The sequence below is a fragment of the Capricornis sumatraensis genome, chromosome 3, assembly GCF_032405125.1.
Source record: "Capricornis sumatraensis isolate serow.1 chromosome 3, serow.2, whole genome shotgun sequence".
NCBI lineage: Eukaryota > Metazoa > Chordata > Mammalia > Artiodactyla > Bovidae > Capricornis > Capricornis sumatraensis.
The window spans coordinates 180,300,772-180,322,435 of NC_091071.1; the positions used below are offsets into that span (position 1 = coordinate 180,300,772).

General features: G+C 57.6%; 1 pseudogene; it reads right to left on the minus strand.

Annotated features, from left to right (window-relative positions):
- Nucleotides 1–483: 483 nt before the first annotated feature.
- LOC138075350 (small ribosomal subunit protein eS10-like) lies at nt 484–980 on the minus strand (annotated as a pseudogene).
- Between the last annotated feature and the right edge of the window lie 20,684 nt (nt 981–21,664).

Here is a 21,664-nt window from a genome sequence, read left to right on the forward strand (position 1 = left end):
CTGAGTGGTGGAGAGACCACCCGCCCCCCACAGGAGACCAGGGTTCCATCCCTGAGTCAGGAAGACCCCCTGGAGAAGGAGATGGCAACCCACTCTGGTATTCTTGCCTGAAAAATCCTACGGGCAGAGGAGCCTCGCAGGCTGCGGTCCATGGGGTCACAAGAGTCGGACATGACTTAGTGACTAAACCAAGCCCAGCAAACCTCCAAGTCCATCCAGTCGTTGCAAATTCCTCTCTGTTTTACGGGTGAGCAGTGTCCCCCTGCACACCTCTGCATCACATCTTCTTGAACACACTCGTCTGTTGATGGGCATTTAGGTTGCTTCCAAATCTTGGCAACGGTATTGTGAAGAACGCTGTAATGGACACTGGGATGCACATATCTTCACAAATCAGTGGTTTAATTTTTTTTTTCTTTCTTTCTTTCTTTTTTTTTTTTTCTGTTTACAGGTTTATTCAACATAAAACGACCCCTTTCAACTTTACTGAGGTGGCTGACCACGTCCACGACCGAATCTGCCTCTAAACTGGAATTCAGTTGCTGACCCAGCTCCGGCCTCGGCTTTCTTGTCGGCACCAGGGGGCACGGCGCTTCATCTGTAGGTGTCTCTGTCGGCTTCCCCTCGTGTGAGTCTTGCAGGTCGTTCTCCCCCAGACCTTTGGGCCGTGGCCGGCCAGTCTCAGGACGGCTGCGGCGCAGGGTGGCGGGCACGATTTCAGGGGGCAGGTGGAAGTAATCGCGGAGATACTGGACGCCCTCGCTGGTGAGGTACCAGCAGAAATGTCTCCAGGGAGACTGTTCCTTCACGTAGCCTCGTGCCCTGGGAGACTGCCGGGCTTCCATGGCGTGGAGATTGGGCACATTCTTGTCTGCCAGCTCCGGGTGCTTGGGCATGTGGACATCCTTCTTGGTCACCATCACCCCCTCCTTAAAAAGGAGTTCATAAATGGCAATCCGGTTCTTTTTGGGCATCAGCATCGCGACGGTCGCTGTGTCCTGGGCTGGCGCTGGATGTATGCCTAGGAGTCAAATTGCTGGATCATCTGAGAATTCTATTTTTAGCATTTTGAGAACCTCCCTGCCATTCTCCACATTGGCTGCCCAGTTCACGTTCCGACCAACCGCGTGTGAGGCTCCCTTTCTCCACACTCTCACCAGCATTGGTTGCTGTGCTCTGTTTGAGGATCATCATCCTGAAAGGACTGAGGTGATACCTCACTGTGGTTTCGATGCTCATTTCCCCAATGATGAGCATCTCTTCACGTGCAGTTGGCCATCTGCACTTCCTCTTTGGAAGAAGATCTATTTAGTTCTGTCTAAATCAGGCTAAATTGGTCCCATCACTTCATGGGAAATAGATGGGGAAACAGTGGAAACAGTGTCAGACTTTATTTTTTGGGCTCCAAAATCACTGCAGATGGTGATTGCAGCCATGAAATTAAAAGATGCTTACTCCTTGGAAGGAAAGTTATGACCAACCTAGATAGCATGTTAAAAAGCAGAGACATTACTTTGCTGACTAAGGTCCATCTAGTCTAGGCTATAGTTTTTCCTGTGGTCATGTGTGGATGTGAGAGTTGGACTGTGAAGAAGGCTGGGCGCCGAAGAATTGATGCTTTTGAACTGTGGTGTTGGAGAAGACTCTTGAGAGTCCCTTGGACTGCAAGGAAATCCAACCAGTCCATTCTGAAGGAGATCAGCCCTGGGTGTTCTTTGGAAGGAATGATGCTAAAGCTGAAACTCCAGTACTTTGGCCACCTCATGCGAAGAGTTGACTCATTGGAAAAGACTCTGATGCTGGGAGGGATTGGGGGCAGGAGGAGAAGGGGACGACCGAGGATGAGATGGCTGGATGGCATCACGGACTCGATGGACGCGAGTCTGAGTGAACTCCAGGAGATGGTGATGAACAGGGAGGCCTGGCGTGCTGCGATTCATGGGGTCGCAAAGAGTTGGACACGACTAAGCGACTGAACTGAACTGAAATCAGGCTTCTCTTTTTTTGATGTTGAGCTGTATGAGCTGTTTATATATTTTGGATATTAATCCTTATCTGTTATATCATTTTCAAATATTTTCTCCCATTCAGTAAGTTGAAGTTTTTGTTTTGTTGATGTTCACAAAACCCTGCTCTGCAGAAGTTTTTACATTTTGTTGATGTTCAGTCTCTCAGTTGTGTCTGACTCCTTGTGGCCTCATGGACTGCAGCGCGTCAGGCTTCTCTGTCCCTCGCTATCTCCTGGAGTCTGCTCAAACTCATGTTCATTGAGTCAGTGATGCCATCCAGCCATCTCACCCTCTGTCACTCCCTTCTCTTCCTGCCCTCAGTCTTTCCCAGCATCAGGGTCTTTTCCAAAGTCAGCTCTTCACATCAGGTGGCCAAACTCCTGGAGCTTCAGCTTCAGCATCAGTGCTTCCGATGAATATTCAGGACTGATTTCCTTTAGGTTGGACTGGTTGGATCTCCTTGCAGTCCAAGGGACTCTCAAAAGTCTTCTCCAACACACAGTTCAAAAGCGTCAATTCTTCGGTGCTCAGCTTTTTTTATAGTCTAACTCTCACATCCATATGTGACTATTGGAAAAATCATACCTTTGACTAGACGGACCTTTGTTGGCAAAGTAATGTCTCTGCTTTTTAATATGCTGTCTAGGTTGGTCATTGCTTTTCTTCCAAGGACCAAGAGTCTTCTAACTTCCTGGCTGTCCGCAGTGATTTTGGAGCCCAAGAAAATAAAGTCTTTCACTGTTTCCATTTTCTCCCTATCTATCTTTTATAGATTTAGTTAGGTCCCATTTGGGTTTCCCAGGTGGCACTGGTGGTGAAGAACCCACCTGCCAGTGCAGGTTAGACACAAGAGACTCAAGCTCCATCCCTGGGTCGGGAAGATCCCCTGGAGGAGGGCATGGCAACGCACTCCTGTATTCTTGCCTGGAGAATCCCATGGACAGAGGAGCCTGGTGGGCTGTGGTTCACAGGGTCATAAAGAGTCGAACATGACTGAAGCGACTTAGCATGTAGGTCCCATTTGTTTATTTTTGCTGATATTTCCCTTGCTTTAGGGAAACAGAGCCAAAGGAAAATATTACTGGGATTTATGTACCACTTCTCTGGTGGCTCAGACAGTGGAGAATCCACTTGGATGCGGAAGACCTGGGTTCGATCCCTGGGTTGGGAAGGTCCCCTGGAGGAGGGCATGGCAACCCACTCCAGTGTTCTTGCCTGGAGAACTCAGGGACAGAGGAGCCTGGCGGGCTGCAGTCCATGGGGTTGCATAGAGTCGGACACGGCTAAGCGACTAAGCGCTGCATAAACTGCTTTCCATCTCCGCGACTTTCCCTATTTGCGACGTTTCATAAAAGACGGGAATGCACAGTTTTGCATCTTTCATTTAACAGAATGTTTTCAAGGCTCATTCACAGTGGTATCTGTGTTGTGTTCCTTTTCGTGAGTGAATAATATTCCATTGCATGACTACACCATTTGGGTTGTTTCCACTTTTTGGATATTATGAATAATGCAGCTGTAAGCATTCATGTAGAAGTTTTGTGTAAACATATGTTTTTTATTCTCTTGGGCATCTCTGTGGGAATGGCACGGCTGGGTCACATTTAGCTTTCTGTGGAATTGCCAAACTCTTTTCCAAAGTGATCGCACCAGTTCATATTCTTACCAGCCGTGTATGAAGATTCCAGTTTCTTCAAAGGCTTACAACCCTTGCTAATGTCTGTCTCTTTTATTGTAACCATCTTAGTTGGTGTCACTGGTGTCTCCTTGTGGTTTTGATTTGCATTTTCCCAATGACTAATGATTTGAGTATCATGTGCTTATTGGCCATCCATATATCTTTGCAGAAATACCTACTCAAGCCCCTGCTCACTTTTTAATGGGTTGTTTGTTGACTTTACTCTTGTGCTGTGAGAATTCTTTTTAAAAATTTATTTATTTTTAATAGAAGGATAATTGCTTTGTAGAACTTTGTTGCTTTCTGTCAAACATCAATAGGGAAGAGTTCTTTATATATTCTAAATCTGCTGCTAAGGCGCTTCAGTCGTGTCCAACTCTGTGCGACCCCAGAGACGGCAGCCCACGAGGCTCCCCTGTCCCTGGGATTCTCCAGGCAAGAACACTGGCGTGGGTTGCCATTTCCTTCTCCAATGCAAGAAAGTGAAAAGTGAAAGTGAAGTCACTCAGTCGTGTCTGACTCTTCGAGACCCCATGGATTGCAGCCCACCAGGCTCCTCCATCCATGGGATCTTCCAGGCAAGAGTACTGGAGTGGGTTGCCATTGCCTTCTCCATATATTCTAAATAGTAGGCCCTTATCAGATGTCTGAATTGCAGGTATGTTTTTTTTTTTTTCCATCCTGTGGGTTGTCTTTTCACCTTTTTGATGGTATCCTTTGAAGTATAAAGGTTTTAAATGTTGATGAAGTCCAATTTCTCTACTTTCGCTTTGCTTGTGCTGAGTCATCATTTCTAAGAAACCACTGTCAAATATCCAAGGTTACACAGATTCACACTTGTTTTCTTCGTTTTTGGGGCCACATCCCACGGCTTGTGTGACTTTACTTCCCCAGCCAGGGATCGAACCCGTGCTCCCTGCACTGGAAGGTCAAAGTCCTAACCACTGGACCGCCAGGGAATTCCCTACTCTTGTTTACTTCTAAGAGTTTTATAATTCTAGCTCTTAGATTTAAAACTTTGGACCTTTTTGAGGGAATGGTGTATGTGAAATACGGGGTCAAATAGAAGTCCAATTCCATTCTTTTGCATGGGAAAATCCAGCTGTCCCACCTTTATTTGTCGAGAAAGCTATTTCCCCATTGCATTTTCTTGGCACCCTTGACAAAAACCAATTGGCCATAGTGTGAGGGTCTAATTCTGGGCTTTAGCTCTGTTCCTTGGGTCTAAATGTCTGTCCTGATGCTACTATTACACAGTCTTGATTACTGTGGCCTTGGAGTAAGTTTTGAGGTTAGGAAGTGTGAGTTTTCTAAATTTGTTATTTTTCAAGATTTTTTTTTTTCTAGTTTGGGTCCCTTGAATTTCCAAATGAATTCTAGAATGAGTTTGTTCATGAGGATCTTTGAACCTGTGATTCTGAAGCCATAATTTTTGAAAATTTCAATATCTGAAGTCATTGTGGTCTGTGTCTGTCATAGTTTTAAGAATTTAGTGAAATGTTATTGACATGTAACATTAAGCAGGTTCAAGGTGTGCCAGACGCTGGCTCGATGCATTTCTATGTTGCGGTGCACTTTCCGCCTTGGTGCTAGTTGGCGCCTCCGCCGCATCACATGACGGCTATCTGCAGTGCCTTCTGTTGCTGCGGCTTTGGCCTTGCTTCCTTACGGACCTAGTTATCCTTGACTGTGTTCAACTCACTGTATTTGAAAATTTGAAATACTTTGAAATTGCTAAGATTATAATTGAAGATTCTCTGTGAAAATAGCACGAGGCCCGGGACGGCGGCGTCTCTAGCCAGATGAGCGCTTCGCTAGCTTCCCCCAGCCCCTGGAGACTGCCGGCCCACGGCCACCGCGACTCAAGGCTTGAGTTTCACGAGTCATCCTGGTGACTGGGCTCAAGGCTGGCTTTTCTTCCGGTTCACCTTATTCTGAGGATGTCTCTGCTTAAAGATGTAGGGTATCAGGCTGCTCATCTTGGGCAAAGCTAGGTTTCCCTTTTTTTCTTCCTCTTTCCCTGCCTCCCTTGAGGCCATCACAAGAGCTCGGTTTCAATGCTGATTCTCCTGGATTGGCAGCTACCCTCAGGGCGAGCGGGATCTCGGGACTGGGCTTTCCCCTCCGGATTTTTGCCTTCTGCTGGGCTCTTACTGTGGAATTCTTTTTCTTTCTTTTAGAAATTTTTTTTATTTTTGGCTGCACCACCGGGCATGTGGGGTCTTTGTCTCCTCACCAGGGGTCGAACCCAGGCCCCCTGCATTGGGAGCATGGAGTCTTAGCCACTGGGCCTCCAGGGAAGTCCCCTTTCTTTCTTTTAAAGCCTGATTTATTACGCCCTTCTTGGCTGTGCTGGGGCTTTGGTAATGCGCATGGGCTTTCTCTGGCTGTGGAGAGCAGGGGCTACTCTCCGTAGTTGCAAACCCACATCCCGGCATTGGCAGGCGGAGCCTTAACCACTGGGCAACCAGTGAAGTCCTTGGAATTCTTGTTGATTGCTCGATGGTCTTAAGAAGACGATCTCTTTGAATTGGGTCTAGGGACTCTGTTTGTCCTCAGAGGAGGGCTGTTCCCAATTACACGTCCCAGGAGTCCTGGTGTGGAAGTGCCTGCACTTTCGCCTCTGCTGGCGCTTCCCTACCCCTGCCCAGGCTGTGTTCTGGCGGCTCAGACGGCGAAGAGTCCGCCTGCAGTGTGGGACACCTGGGTTTGATCCCTGAGTTGGGAAGATCCCCTGGAGGAGGGCCTGGAAACCCACTCCAGTATCCTTGCCTGGAGAATCCCATGGACAGAGGGGCGGGTTCCAAAGAGTGAGACACCACCGAGCTACTGAGCACGGCAGCGGGCTGCATCCAGGCAAGGTCCCCTCCCGCCTCATCTCGGGCACGCCTTCTCTCAAAGCCCTACTCAGAATTTGGCCACTATAGGCTCTCCCAACTCACGGTCCCTTGCTCGCAGCCCTGGTCCCTAGAGTCCACCTCTCCATGCCTGTGTTTATTTACCATCAAACATGTGTGTGGTACTCACAGTCTGCCAGGCCCGTTCCAAGCCCCGGAAACTCAGCTGTGACCAACACAGAGGCTGCCCCTTACCCTCCAGGAGGTTAATGAGAAGTTGGTCGCAAATCAGTGGGATCTGGGCATTGCAAGGAGATTCAAGCAGGGGAGGCTTCCAAGAGGAAGTGATATTTAAACTGAGGCCTGAAGGATGTGTAGCAATTATCCAGCAAACACGTCTGTGAAGGTGCTGAGCGGAGCTGGTGAATCAGCCTGGAGGTTGGGGTGGGGATGGAGGGGCAGGGAGAAGCTGGGAGGCGGCCGCAGCACCCCGACTGCCTTTATGGATCCCCTCTTCCTGCCTCCCCCGAGAGACGGGCCTACAAAGATGAGAGGCCCCGAGCTTGAGGGAAAGCAAAAGCCCTTGACCTTCAGCGCCACGCAGCCTCTTTCAGGAAAGGTCGCGGTCCTTGGCTCGCCTCAGTCCTGGGCTCCGGCCTCCTCCTCTGCTCCTGCCTGGGGCGGAACGGGAGTGGCCGCGTCCGCTCGGCTCCAGAGAAGCCGGATGCAGGGCTGAAAGAAGCCACAGAGCCGGCTCCCTCAACCGCGGCTGCCAGGGCGCCCTCTGCTCAGCCCCGAGGCCCTTCCTGTGCCACCTCCGGCTCCATCCTCCCATCTGTTTGCCTTGGACAGGATCCCTGCGCTCGGGAACCTGAGGGACAGGGTGATGGGGTGACGGGGTGCAGAGGAGGCCTGAGCCTTCAGAGCAAGCTCCAGCGATGCTCTCTGTCCAGCTGGGGGTGCAGCGACTGGAGACACACGGGACCCCCAGCCCCTCTCTTGCCCCCACGTCCCCCTTGATGTGGGCCCAAGCCTGGAAGGGAAGGTCGGTTAACCCTCAGGAACCAGGAGCTGAAGGGGCGAAGGGGAGGTCACTGTCTTGACCGCTGAAGGGTTATTGCAGGGAGCTGGGTAAGTGACCCTACCTGAGGAGGGACTCCTTTATCCCACCCCATCCCATTGTCCAGATGGATAAACCGAGGCTCAGGTCACGTGCAAATAGGGGGCAGAGGCAAGAGCTGAACCCAGGTGCCCTGCGTCTTCTCCCATCCCCTCCTCAGACGCCCCCATGGTGGGGGGCCCTCAAGGCTCACACTCAGGCTGCACTGGACGGGACCCGCAGGAGTTAACCGTTCTCCAGCTCCAGAGCCTGAAACTTGGCCTCCTGGGAACAGATGGGGGTGACGGGCCCCATCCCAGCCCGTGACATTTCATCAGAGGCTGACACCTTCCTGGCCCACAGCTCCAGGGCCAAACACAAAATGCGCTGAACAAAACAGGTCCTGCGCAGTTTTTCTAAGCCTTTGTCAATGCCCCCCAGGCAAAGACCCCCAGAAATGCAGCTGAACAAAGTTGGCTACTGCTTGTGGCAACGAGGGTGGACGCTGAGGGGCGGCTCCGCGAGAAGCAGCTGGGCAGGACTTGGGAGGGCTCCGGGCTGCTGTTAGGAGCTCTGGGAAGGGCTCGAGGGAGTGGAGTTCACTCTGGGCTGGATGCATCCGGAAGCGGGGTGACTGTGTGGTGGGGTACCCTAATGGTTTTAATCTGGAAGTGAAGAGGGATGAATCGAAGCTCAAGCTGTGACTAGCAAAGAAGCAGTGCTCACTCACTCAGCTGGGATGTCTGGCCATTTGTGCGGTTTGGATCGCATTCGTCTTTTGTCTGCATCAGACTCGATTATCGAGTGGTCTTGATTTTTGCCTTGATCCCTCACGGTCGTCGAGGGGCCCTGTCTGATGCTGGTGATCTGTGAAACTGCTCTGCTTAATGGGAGTGCACGGGGGCCCAGGTAGGGGCGCCGGGCTGCTCCCGGATGTCTGTAGGGGCTGTGTTTCTCTTTCAAACCATGAAACGAAATACGTGGAGCCTGGGAACGCGGCCACCTCACACAGGAGACCTGTAACTGGATGGACGCCAGCTATGCCTTGTGTGTGGGTCCCAAGGCTGCGGAGGAGGTTCGGGTGAGAGAGAAGCCCAGAGCCTCTGGAGTCAGGCCTGGGGTCAGAATCTGCCTCTGTTCAAGCTCTTAGACAGATCACCTTCCTCCTTGCAACTGCACCCACCCACGAATACTTAGTGGATGCCTACTGCATGCCAGGGAGCGGGAGCCTTGGGTGAGAGCCCCCACTCTCTGGACGCAGTCTCAGTTTAGTCCAGTTCAGTCGTGGCCAACTCTGCGACCCCATGGACTGCAGCGCGCCAGGCTTCCCTGTCCATTACCAACTCCCGGATTTTGCTCAAACTCATGTCCATTGAGTCAGTGATGCCATCCAGCCATCTCATCCTCTGTCACACCCTTCTCTGCCTTCAGTCTTTCCCAGCATCAGGGTATTTTCTAATGAGTCTGCTCTTTGCATCAGGGGGCCAAAGTCTTGGGAGTTTCAGCTTCAGCATCAGTCCTTCCCATGAATATTCAGGACTGATCTCCTTTAGGATGGACTGGTTGGATCTCCTTGCAGTCCAAGGGACTCTCAAGAGTCTTCTCCAACACCACAGTTCAAAAGCATCGATTCTTTGGCCCTCATGGTCCAACTCTCACATCATACATGACCACAGGAAAAACCATAGTCTTGACTAGACAGACCTTTGTTGGCAAAGTAACGTCTCTGCTTTTTAATGTGCTGTCTAGGTTGGCCATAGCTTTTCTTCTAAGGACTCAGTCTACTCCTCTAGTAAATGGGAAGAAGGTTGGTCCATAAGATTAACTACTGTCTATCTCCCAGGGTTGCTGTGAGGTTCACCCAAAATCTGTGTGGAGTGTCTCAAGCATGGTCTGGCACATGCCATCTATTCTTCCCAGGGTCCCCCACCTCTCCTGACCACCCCTGCCTTGCTGGCCCTCTGTTGGTGGGAAAGAAGAAGAGGCGCGTTCCAGGTTTAGCCTGCTCGGGGGAGTGAGTCCCAGGGACTTGAGATGCTAGCTGGTTGCCGAGCAGGTCTAGGGCTTACCAAGCAGGAGGAGGGCCTGGCCCCTGCGGTCTGTGTGTTCAGATGCTTCCTGGGGCTGGGCCATGAGGTACAGCAGTGTGGGAGTGGTGACCCCAAAGCTCGGAGTCTCCCTGAAGACAGCCCAGGTGCCCCAGCTCTGCCCAGGTACCCGCTCCACCTGGCTGCACCGTGGTCTGGATGCTGCCTGTTCTTGGGCCCAAATCTGTGCCCTATGGAGGTGCCTTCCCCGGCCTTCTGCAGAGCAGTGGTGCCAATCGCTTACTGGGGCCTGGGGAGGCTGCGAGGGCGCCGGGTGTTGGGGTGGAAGACTGCATGCCCCGTCCTGCCCTCTCCCGGTTGTGGAGGAGGGTGGTGACAGGGGAGGGCATGAGGCCAGGCCCGGAGGAAGCGCGTGTATCTGCTGGAGGTGGCAGAATGGAGGGCCCATTGCAGGGCCTCAGTGGTGTGGCAGATGGGGGCCTCTGCAGATGGGGCCTCCATAGATGGGGCCTCCATAGATGGGGCCTCCGCAGATGGGGCCCTCCATAGATGGGGCCTCCACAGATGGGGCCCTCCATAGATGGGGCCTCTGTAGATGGGCCCTCCATAGATGGGGCCTCCATAGATGGGGCCTCCGCAGATGGGCCCTCCATAGATGGGGCCCTCCATAGATGGGGCCTCCATAGATGGGGCCTCCGCAGATGGGGCCTCCATAGATGGGGCCTCCATAGATGGGGCCTCCGCAGATGGGGCCTCCATAGATGGGGCCTCCGCAGATGGGGCCTCCATAGATGGGGCCTCCATAGATGGGGCCTCCGCAGATGGGGCCTCCATAGATGGGGCCTCCATAGATGGGGCCTCTGCAGATGGGCCCTCCATAGATGGGGCCCTCCATAGATGGGGCCTCCATAGATGGGGCCTCCGCAGATGGGGCCTCCATAGATGGGGCCTCCGCAGATGGGGCCTCCATAGATGGGGCCTCTATAGATGGGGCCTCCGCAGATGGGGCCTCCATAGATGGGGCCTCCGCAGATGGGGCCTTCATAGATGGGGCCTCCGCAGATGGGGCCTCCATAGATGGGGCCTCCGTAGATGGGGCCTCCATAGATGGGGCCTCCTCAGATGGGCCCTCCGTAGATGGGGACCTCCATGGATGGGCCCTCCGCAGATGGGGCCTCCGCAGATGGGGGCCTCTGTAGATGGGGCCTCCGCAGATGGGGGCCTCTGTAGATGGGGCCTCCACAGATGGGGGCCTCTGTAGATGGGGCCTCCGCAGATGGGGGCCTCTGTAGATGGGGCCTCTGCAGATGGGGCCCTCCATAGATGGGGCCTCTGTAGATGGGGCCTCCATAGATGGGGGCCTCTGTAGATGGGGGCCTCCTCAGATGGGCCCTCCATAGATGGGGCCTCCGCAGATGGGGCCTCCATAGATGGGGCCTCCATAGATGGGGGCCTCTGTAGATGGGCCCTCCATAGATGGGGCCTCCACAGATGGGGCCTCCATAGATGGGGGCCTCTGTAGATGGGCCCTCCATAGATGGGGCCTCCACAGATGGGGCCTCCGCAGATGGGGCCTCCATAGATGGGGGCCTCTGTAGATGGGGCCTCCACAGATGGGGGCCTCTGTAGATGGGGCCTCCACAGATGGGGCCCTCCATAGATGGGGCTCTGCAGATGGGCCCTCCATAGATGGGGGCCTCTGTAGATGGGGGCCTCCATAGATGGGGGCCTCTGTAGATGGGCCCTCCATAGATGGGGCCTCCATAGATGGGGCCTCTGCAGATGGGCCCTCCATAGATGGGGCCCTCCATAGATGGGGCCTCCATAGATGGGGCCTCCGCAGATGGGGCCTCCATAGATGGGGCCTCCATAGATGGGGCCTCCATAGATGGGGCCTCCATAGATGGGGCCTCCGCAGATGGGGCCTCCATAGATGGGGCCTCCGCAGATGGGGCCTCCATAGATGGGGCCTGTATAGATGGGGCCTCCGCAGATGGGGCCTCCATAGATGGGGCCTCCGCAGATGGGGCCTTCATAGATGGGGCCTCCGCAGATGGGGCCTCCATAGATGGGGGCCTCTGTAGATGGGGCCTCCATAGATGGGGGCCTCTGTAGATGGGGCCTCCACAGATGGGGCCCTCCATAGATGGGGCTCCGCAGATGGGCCCTCCGCAGATGGGGGTCTCCATAGATGGGGGCCTCTGTAGATGGGGCCTCCACAGATGGGGCCCTCCATAGATGGGGCCTCCGCAGATGGGCCCTCCGCAGATGGGGGTCTCCATAGATGGGGGCCTCCGCAGATGGGCCCTCTGCAGCTGGCCCCCGCAGCTGGGCCTCCGCTGAGGGCTGTGTGGGGTGTGGGTGTGCACTGACAGGGCTCTGGCACCTGGAGAGGCGCCCCTGCACTCCTGTCCATGTGGTGCCCCACAGTGGTGGGTGGTTCTCAGAAACAGCCTGGGCTGAGGATCTGAAATAGCCGAGGCCGCCCCTCAGAAGAGCAGCCTGCTGGCTGTGTGCCCTTGGCCAGGCTGCTTGCCTTCTCTGAACCTCCTTCATTCACTCCACAAGGGTCGCTTGAGCTCTTGCCGCGTGGCAGGCATCGGGAAGACAGGGACGGACAGTGAGAGAGAGTCCAGTCCCTCAGGCAGCCACCAGTCTCACCTGAGCGTCCCCGTTTTTAAGGTGGGGGAGGCAACGCCCGTCCCCCAGATAGTGTGTGCCAAGGGCAGGGCCTCGGGTCTCAGTGGTCTGTGCAGACTGGTTTTCCTCCTTGTCCTGGAAACCTTGGAGCCGCACCCCTCCTTCCGAAGGACACAGCTCTCGGCTGGTGGGGACGGGGGCCAAGGGGGCCCCTTCAGGGTGCGACCCGGCGCCCAGACGGCCCTCGTCCTGCTCCGTGAGCCTGGGGAGCCAGTGGCAGGGGCAGGCGGCCGGGTGGTGGGGGTGGGGGCCTGGGATCCCGAGAGCCTGGCGCCTTCCCAGCACCAGCGCGGGGAAGACATGGGCTAGGTGCGGGCCTGGAGCGCAGAGAGTCTCAGTGGGCCCCCCGCTCACCCCTACCCCGCCCAGGACGGGCACAGGTGAGGGACGGAACTCCTCGAACGAGTCGGGGCACCCTCTTCTCCCTGGGCGGGGCTCCGGGGAGGGGGCTGGGGAGAGGGCAGCGGAGGTGACTGCCAGCTTCCCACTGGGCTGCTGTTTACACCCAGCTGGTGAGCTGGCTCTCGGCTTCGGCTTCGCTGCCTGCTCACCTGGCCAGGTATGTCAGGAGAGGCACCCAGTGCTCTGACCCTGCTGGGCCTGGGTCAGGGGGGGTGGCAGTGGAGGACTCTGGACCCCCGCTTAGAACTGAGTGTCTGGTTTCTCTTACCGCCTGCTTTCTGACATGGGCGAGGGCAACTCCTCTGAGTCTAAGGAGCTGCAGATCCTCTCGTGGGGGGAGGCGGGTGGTGCCTCAGGCGCCCCTGGGCCGGCAAGGCAATCCCACGGCGGGAGCTGGTGACCTCTCTTCCCCACCCGTGGACTTGGGGTGGGGGGGGGTGCATCTCTACAAGGGCAGCTGCCAGCTGCTGGCTCAGAGGCAGGTGAGGAGGAAACAGGCCGCAGCTCGCGCGGGAAAGATGCAAGTGAGGCCCGAGAGTTGGAATAGCCGAGGGGGGCGCCGGCCCAGCAGAGACGCTCGCAGTTGCTGACCTGAGCCGCCTCAGGGCTGGCCTTTGACAGCAGTGGGGAGACAGTCCGGCAGAGGCAGAGGAGGGACTGGGAGTCCGGCCCCCTCTCCTGACACCAGCTGGAGGGCACGCGGACCCCGTCCCAAACCCACCCACCCACCCGTTCCCTTCCGCGTCCTAGCCATCGCCATGGAAAGAACCAGGCTTGGGAGCTGCTTGGTCAGAACTGCGCAGCAAACCACTTCAACCTCTCTGAGCCTCAGTTTTCCTCTTCTGTATGATGGCAAAGTGTGTCTGCGTCTCAGGGCCCATGTGAGGCCACATGATGTCACACCAGCGGTCAGATTGGCGTTGTCCAGTTGCTCAGTTGTGTCCGACTCTTTGTGACCCCATGGACTGCAGCACGCCAGGCCTCCCTGTCCATCACCAACTCCCGGAGTTTACCCAAACTCATGTCCATCGAGTCGGTGATGCCATCCAGCCGTCTCTTCCTCTGTCGTCCCCTTCTCTTGCCCTCCATCTTTCCCAGCATCAGGGTCTTACCAGTGAGCCTTCACATCAGCCAGCTGTGCCAGGCAATTTGCATCTGCCATGCATGGTTTAATTTATTCCTCTCGTCAGCTCTCTGAGGCAAGCATCATTATAGCCCCATTTGACAGTCAAGGAGGCTGGGGCTTAGAGAGTCCGGGAGACACGCGGTGAGCTGGGAGAAGGGAGGCCCGTGGCTGCTCCTGTCGCTCTCAGAGGGCAGAGGAGGGAGGCGGGGGCTTGGGTCGGGGCCTGGACGTGCGGCAGCTGCAGGAGAAGAGACCCGCAGCGCAGCTCTGGGCTGCAGCTGGCCCCTCGGAGGGGGTCTCACCATCCAGACAGGTGTTTCCTTCCAGCCACCTTCCCGACTTTCATTTTCCGCAGCAAAGGGTCCCAGCTGCACGGCTGGCTCCCTAGTGGCAGGGACTGGCACCCAGGCCCCCACCCCCAGCTGAGGTTCTGCTCGGGAGGATGGCCTCGGCTGCTCAGTGCTTGCCCCAGGGGACACCGCCTCCTCCCAGCCCTTCTGCTCCAGGCCGGAGCCCTGCCTCCATCCTGTGCACGTTCCCTGCTTCCTTGGGCTCCCGTTGCCCTGGTCTAGGCGTCCTCTGGTCGGGGCACTCATGCTGGGGCATCCAGAGAGAGGTGGGGAGGGGTTCTGTTTTGGCCCAGTTCTGACCTCACTTTCATTTTACATGCGAAGAGCAAGGTGCAGGGACTTAAGGCTCCATCAGCACACAGCCTCGGAGGAGGAGCCGGAGTGGACCCCAGGGAGCCCACTCTGGTGCCCGCACATCCACCTCCACTCACCCAGCCTCTACTAAGCCCCGCCCCCCTTTTCCAGACCCCCGCTGCCGCCCAATCTTCGGCCTCCAGTCTGCGCCTTCCAGAAGCCACATCTGACCGTCTCCCGCCCTCTGCGGAACCTGTCAGGGGCTCTGCTGTGTTTCCTGGTGATGTGCTGGCCTCCAGCGCCCTCCCTGTGGTGACTGGCCAGGCCACAAGCCAGCTGGGCCTGGGGCCTCCTCCCGGCCCTGCGTCCAGAGTGAGGGGGGCAGCAGTCCCCCGTGAGTCGCCAGGAAACCCCTCACATGCGCTGGGTCCCACCTGGGCAGTCCAGCAGGGCCCTTGCCCAGGGCTGAGCCCTCCCTCTGGAGACCCCCAGGCTCCTGGAAACCAGAGCTGGTGAGCCGGCGGGCGGCCTGTGCAAAGCTCCCGGGGGTGCAAGCACACACTGGCCCTGCTGGGCACCCTTGGCCCTCTCCTCCCCAAGCAGCTCCCCTTCCAGGGAGCAACGAGCTGACCAGCTGCCTCCTGGCAGGCAGGCTTGGGGGACAGGGCGGTGAGGCCTCAGCTCCGTGCATCTCCACCTCCCGGTAGGGAGGCCTCCGCCACAGGGCCCACCCCACCTGCCCAGCTGCCCCCTGCAGGTTGCTTTCCGGCCTGGGTCTGGCTCAGCCTCAGGGCTGTGGGTCACGTAGCCAGGCTCGCTCCTCCTCTTGTGGCCGTGCTGCTGAGCACAGCGGTTTCCTGCCGGGAGCACACAATGAGGCCTGCCCCGCGGGACCCACCCGGGGTGGTGCTCCCGCCGGCTCTGAGGCACTGAGCGCGGCAACCTGGGACGGGCGACGCCCTCTCTGAGCCTCGGGTGCCCTGGTGAGAAGTGAGGGGTGAAACAGGGTCATGGGAGGCCACTCTCCCACGATGATAAGAGAAACTCGCCGTGAGCACCGAGTGTGTGTCCTCACTAACACCGCAGAAGCTGGCGCCCAGCGAGGCGAGCCCCCTCTGCGGCTCGGCTCCCCTCCGTGCCGGGCTCCCCCTCCGCGGTCCAGCCCCCCTTCGTGGCCTGGCTCCCTTCCACGGGCCGGCCTCCCAGAGCTTCCTCCTGCTGCTCAGAGGTCTGCGACCCGCGCCAGCCCCACGCGCAGCCCATGTCTCCCCCATCTCCCCCCAGAAGGCACCCAGCCCAGATGGGTTGAGCACCAGAGGCATCGTTGGCTCAGATCCAATCAGAGGGACCTGGCCTACGGTGACCCGGGTCTGCAGACCCTGGGGGGCAGTGGGACAGAGGGTTAGGGCAACATTGGAAGCAGAACTGAAAACGGAAGTGAATTGAGGAGGAAGGGAGAAATGAAAGCTGAAAACGGCCTCAGGGGCAGACGGAGCCAGCCACCTTGGGACCAAGAACCGTGTGACAAGCCCCCAGCCAGGGGTTCTGCAAGCCTGGGAGCCCAGCATCTCGTAGAGCTAACTCCTGACCCCCGCCTGCCTCCCCCTCTACAGGACCCTCAGCCTCGACAATCCCTTATCTGTCTCCCGATTTGGACCGGGCTCTCCGACCCAAAGCCTGGGCCCCAGGGCCTGGCCATGAATCAGAGCCTCCCAGTGGCAGGGAGAGGGGACGTGGCCGCACGCTCCAGAATGGACCCCAGAGCCCCCTGGCCTGACTCTGCCGAGGATCAGGGTTTGCACAGGGGGTTCCTGGGAGAGCGGGCCCCAGGGAGGGTCTTCCTCAGTTCAGGGCAGGTGTCTGTGGATGAGGAGACAGCTTTCTGCCCGGGCGGTGAGGCTTCCCTGGGGGTAGGGGTCGCAGCTATCGTCCCCACGGCACGTCTCCCCCTCCTCAGGCTCAGTGTCCAGAGCCTGACAACGCCCCTGCCCCCTCGCCGGCCCTCCAGGATTAGAACGGACTCTGGTGATGGTCAGCCATGGCCTGCACCCTGCCCCTCCTCCAGACCTGCAAGTGTCTCAGCCACTCAACTCTGAAGCTCCGGGTCCCCAGAAGGATCAGCCCTGGACAAAGCCCCAGCGGTGCATCCTCACCTGCTGCCCCCGGCCTTCTCCTCCTGGCACAGAGCGTGGCCGCCCTGCTCTCCTGGGCAGATGGGGTGCAGGATTCCAGCGCTCATGTCTGAGTTTCCTCAGCGCTGCAAAGGTCCTTAAAATAACCCCCACTCCCTAGGTTAGTTGTTGTTGCTTAGTTGCTAAGTTGTGTCAGACTCTCTGCAACCCCACGGACTGTAGCCTACCAGGCTCCTCTGTCCATGGGATTCTCCAGGCCTGAATACTGGAGTGGGTTGCCGTGCCCTCCTCCAAGGGATCTTCCCAACCCAGGAATTGAACCCGTGTCTCCTGCATCGGCAGGCGGATTCTTTACCACTGAGCCACCTGGCAAGCTCCTAAACTTTGAGGACCAGAAGGTCAACGTGTATGGAAACCTCCACCCAGTGAGGTGCAGGATCCTGAGGACTTTAATTGTTAACAGGATTGACGCTGTCCCTCTGCATGTCTGTCCCCCCTGCCTCCCTGCATTTCTGACCTCCTTATCTCATGGTTGCCACTGCCTCGGGCCTCCAAGCCTGCTGGAAGAGCCCTCGGTCCTCAGACAGACCCTGCCCCAGAGCCACTCGCTCTCAAGCCACCACAAGCCTCTTCCCAGATCAGCTTCTGCCTCTCCCAGCAGGCCTTGCTGGGTCTCCTCCGGCAGACTGCCCAGGGCTTGAGGTCGTCACGAATCTAGGGAATTAGGACCCGGGTGGCAGGACTTGTGGGAGGACAGGAGCAGGGTCTTGGAACCTGCATGTTGAACCTGCTTCCCACTGTCCTCCCGGCTGGAATAGGAGCGTCTCACCCGTCAGCTGAGTCCTGGGGGCCCTTCTGTCAGCTCTACCCTGACCTGGTTACTGCCACTCCCTGCACTGGGAAGAAACACTTTCCCAGAGCGTCTATTTCTCCCCCGACTCACCCCACCTGCTTCTTGGGCTGCGAAGGCAGGAGTGGGCAGGGCAGGGCTGGGCAGGGCTGCAGAGGCCAGCTGGGCTGTGTTTGTGTTGGTGGTTTTCCAGACAAACAACCTGGGAGGTTGTGGGGCCAGAGCCAGATCCACCCCCTTATGGGACTGGAGGGGTCACAGTGGAAGCTGGGGTCCCAGAGCCAGGCTGTCTTAAGGAATCCTGCAGCTCTGTGATGCAGAAGCTATTACCCCATTTTACAGAGGAGGAGACTGAGGCTCAGAGAGGCCCGAGGACATGCCCAAGAGCACACAGCTGGGGAAGGAGCCGGGAGGGGGTGAGTCAGCAGGGAGCGGAGGTGGGGGGCGCCGCGCGCACGGGGCACTTTCCTCCGATCCTCCCTCCCGCGCCTCACCGCGGCCCTCCTCCCCACTGTGCTCCCGCCCCCCTCAGGCAGCCTCTTTCCTCTCCAAGCGGCCTGTCCTCAGCCTGTCCTCACCGCTCTGCTCCTAAGCGGACGCGAACCCCTCGTGGCTTCACCGGTCAACGTGCAAAGTGTCCAGATTGGGTCACAACGGCCACATTTAAGAAGCTGGCCAGAGTCAGGACCTGCTCTACGGTGTCACCCACAGCTCGCTCTTTGGGTTCTCACAACAGCTGTGTGAGGCGGGTGCAGTTATCACTCGCATTTTACAGGCAAGGAGCACGAGGCTCGCAGAGGCAACCTGCCTGCGGGCGGCAGAGCCACCGTTCAGGTCCAGACAGCCCCGACGCTTCTCCTGTCTCTGCCTGGCTGTCCAGCCCAGACCGCCTGCTTTCCCGTGGGCCCCCGGCCCGGGGGGTCACTACCCCTGCCCGACCCGGCCACGATGCCCACCTCTCGATTCAAGTGCCCACCGCAGCCCCACCGCGAGGTCGGGGGTCTCTTGGGTCCCCTTCATCCATGTCCGCGCTGCGCGGGGCAGGTCCGCGCTCCCGCGAGTTCGGCCTCCGCTTGCCCACAGCGCCCCCTGCCGGTCACAGCGAACGGTGCCCCGGGACCCGCGGCTCAGGCCAGGCCCCACCGCCCTAGGAACCCTCTGGGTTTATAGAGGCCCTTTCTTCCAGCGAGCTGTGATCTCCCTGGCCGGGGCCCAGCCTCAGGAGCGTGGGAGGGCTCAGCATTTCTCTCCCCACTTTACAGAGACAGACCGAGGCCTGGAGACAGACGGGGCGAGCCCCAGCGTGCTGCTGCAGATACAGAGAACAGCTCCTTTCTCCAACCTTTTCAGCTACAGATGAACAAACTGAGGCCCAGAGGAGAACAGGCTTGCCCAAGTGATACCTGGGCTAGAGCCCTGAGGTCCTAAATACTGTCCAGGGCTTTCCCACGACATCAAGAACTCTTCCTGCAGCTCAGCAAGACTCGGCCAAGTCATTAAACGTAATGAGCCTCTGTTGTCCCGGGTGTAAAACCAACACTGCTTCCCACTGTGCCTGCCTCCCAGGGGACAGGGAGACGGGGGACAGTCATGACCGGCTGAGGTCTGGTGAGGTGAGAGAGAAGGCAGGGAGCCCTCACCGTGCATTTCAGCAGGACCCCACCCCTGCCGCAAACACGGCGCAGGGGGGGACTCCAGTCCCAGGCCTGCCCTTCAGACAGGCCAGTGTGTTGCATGTCCTGCCCCCACCGACTGCTCAGAGAATCAGGGTCGGGAGGGAAGAGGCGGTGGCCGTCGCACCTGCGTCTCAGCTCCTGGCCCTCGCTGTGCCCCTCCTCGCACGACTCAAGATTTGTTGCTCATCCCCGTGACTTGGTCATGTCTGCCTCCCCTGCCAGACTCTAAACCAAGTGTCGGCAAACTTTTTCTGCAAAGGGTCAGGTAGCGAATATTTTTAGCTTTGAGAGCCATGGGATTTCTGCTGCAGGAACACAGCTGTGCTATTGTCAGGCAGGGCGGCCATAGGTAAACAAATGAACACAGATGTGTTTCCATAAAACTTTACTTTAAAACGGTGGCCAAGGGCCGGATTTGGCCCTTGGATCATAGTTTGCTGACACCTACTCTAATCTCCAAGACAGCTGGGACCTGTCTGATTGCTCTCAACTGTATACCATTATCTGAGCAGACAGCACATTGCTGATGCTGATTCGATCAATATTTGACGAAGACATGAATGAGGAGGGACCCAGGGAAGGCCTCTGCGGCTGCGACTCGAGGGATGGATACAGGGGACATGAACTAATCGAGGGGAATGCACAGTTTGTGCAAACATCCAGAGGCAGAAATAGGGGCAGACTTGCGGACGGGCACTCCTGGAGTCTCCCGGCTGCCCCAGCATGGCCACAGCTCGGGCCCATCTTGTAAGGTTACTGGAAGGATTAAACAGGACAGGACTGGGAGGGTCTCAGTACAGCAGCTGGCATACGGGAAGGCCTCAGCTGCCATGATTATCACTGTTGCTGTTATTAACGCAAACATACCCAACTGCCCCCCAAGCCCACACCAATGGCCCCCTGAAATCAGGGGGCTCTCCCACACTGGGGGTGTGCCTCTGAGGCCCATGAGAACTGCCCCTGAAACAGCTGGGGGACAGCGGTCCTGACGCAGGAGACGCGTCACCCCGCTGATGCAGCGGCTGGAAGCTTTCCGAGAGCAGGGCTGCTGCCGCCTTAGTGCCCCACGCTGTAACTCTTCCTCCTCCATCAGACTGGGGGCGTGTCCCCTGTCCCTCCCCCGTCTAGTCCTGCTGGTCGCCTGGAAGGGACTCCGACCTGTCATCTCAGTCTAGCTGGAATCCCCCAATCTCGAGCCTGGAGCAGAGAGTGCAAAACTCTGAGGTCTGCCTGCGGCCTTTTCTCTCACTTCCCTGAAAGGCCCCGAGCCCTGGTCTCCGGGACCCCTAGGCAGGGCCTGACCTCCAGAGGAAGCCCCTGGCACCTGAAGCCTCCAGGCAGAGCAGGTAGTCCCTCCAGCTGCAGGTTCCAGGCCCTGCTGGGCTCCTAACTGGCCTTGGTTGGCTTCCCAGGCCTTTCCACATCTGTACAGTGGGAATCAGGACCAGGTAACGTGAGCTCAGGAGTGTTGCTGGCCTAAGTGAAGACTGTGTGCAAACCTGGTCAATGCAGCCTTGTATTCTGAAGCATGGAAGGAAGATAGCAAGTTTGTGCCAATAAAAAGGCCCCCCGGGACCTCCCTGGTGCTCCAGGGGCTGAGACTATCCTCCCAATGCAGGGGGCCTGGGTTCGATCCTGGTCAGGGAACTACATTCCACATGCCGCAACTAAGACTTCACGCGCTGCAACTAGGACCCAGCACAGCCAAATAAATAAATATTTAAAAACAAGGTGTCCCTTACTAGGGCAGACCCAGCCCGTGCCAGGGCCCAGGGCTTGGTGACCAGAGCACGGGCAGGGTTTCCGTGTCCTCCTGCTCGGCTGGGCCCCCTCGGGCGGCACACACCACGCACAACCTCACACAGTGGGTGAGTCCGAGTCGCTAAGCTCCGGTGCTTTCCAGGTAAATTGGCCTCGGGAGGAAGGCCAATGACAGCGGTGAAGAATGAGGCTGTCTCAGGCTGCCCCCTGGTGGTCGGACGGCGCATGACACACACCGCCCCGGAGACGCGTCTCAGAGGGGCCCTTAACCAGCCTTCGTCCCTGCAGGGGGCCTCCTCCCCGCCGGCAGGGTCAGGGTACCAGCCTCGGATCCCTGAGAAACGGATCCTGTGATGAAGCAGCTACTGTAGGCCAGGCCTGGGCTGGGCACTTTAGACATGGGCTCAGTGAACCGCGTCACTCACTGGCCGGGGCCGGCCCACCCATGTCACCAGTACCCGTCACAGCGTCTCCTCCGCCACCTGGGAGCCCCCTGCGGAACTTACCTTTTTCCGTCTCCCGGTCCCACCCAGTCTTGAGGGAGGAGGGGGAGCTCTCACTTGGCGTGTGGCTCACTCACTCTGGCTGGAAGCCCCCGGGCCCGACGCTGGACTGCAGAGTGGGCACCGTCTGAGGTCAGCTGTGTGCTTCTTGCTCAGGTGTCTCAGAAAGGCCCCCAGCCCTGGTCCTCAGGACGCCCGG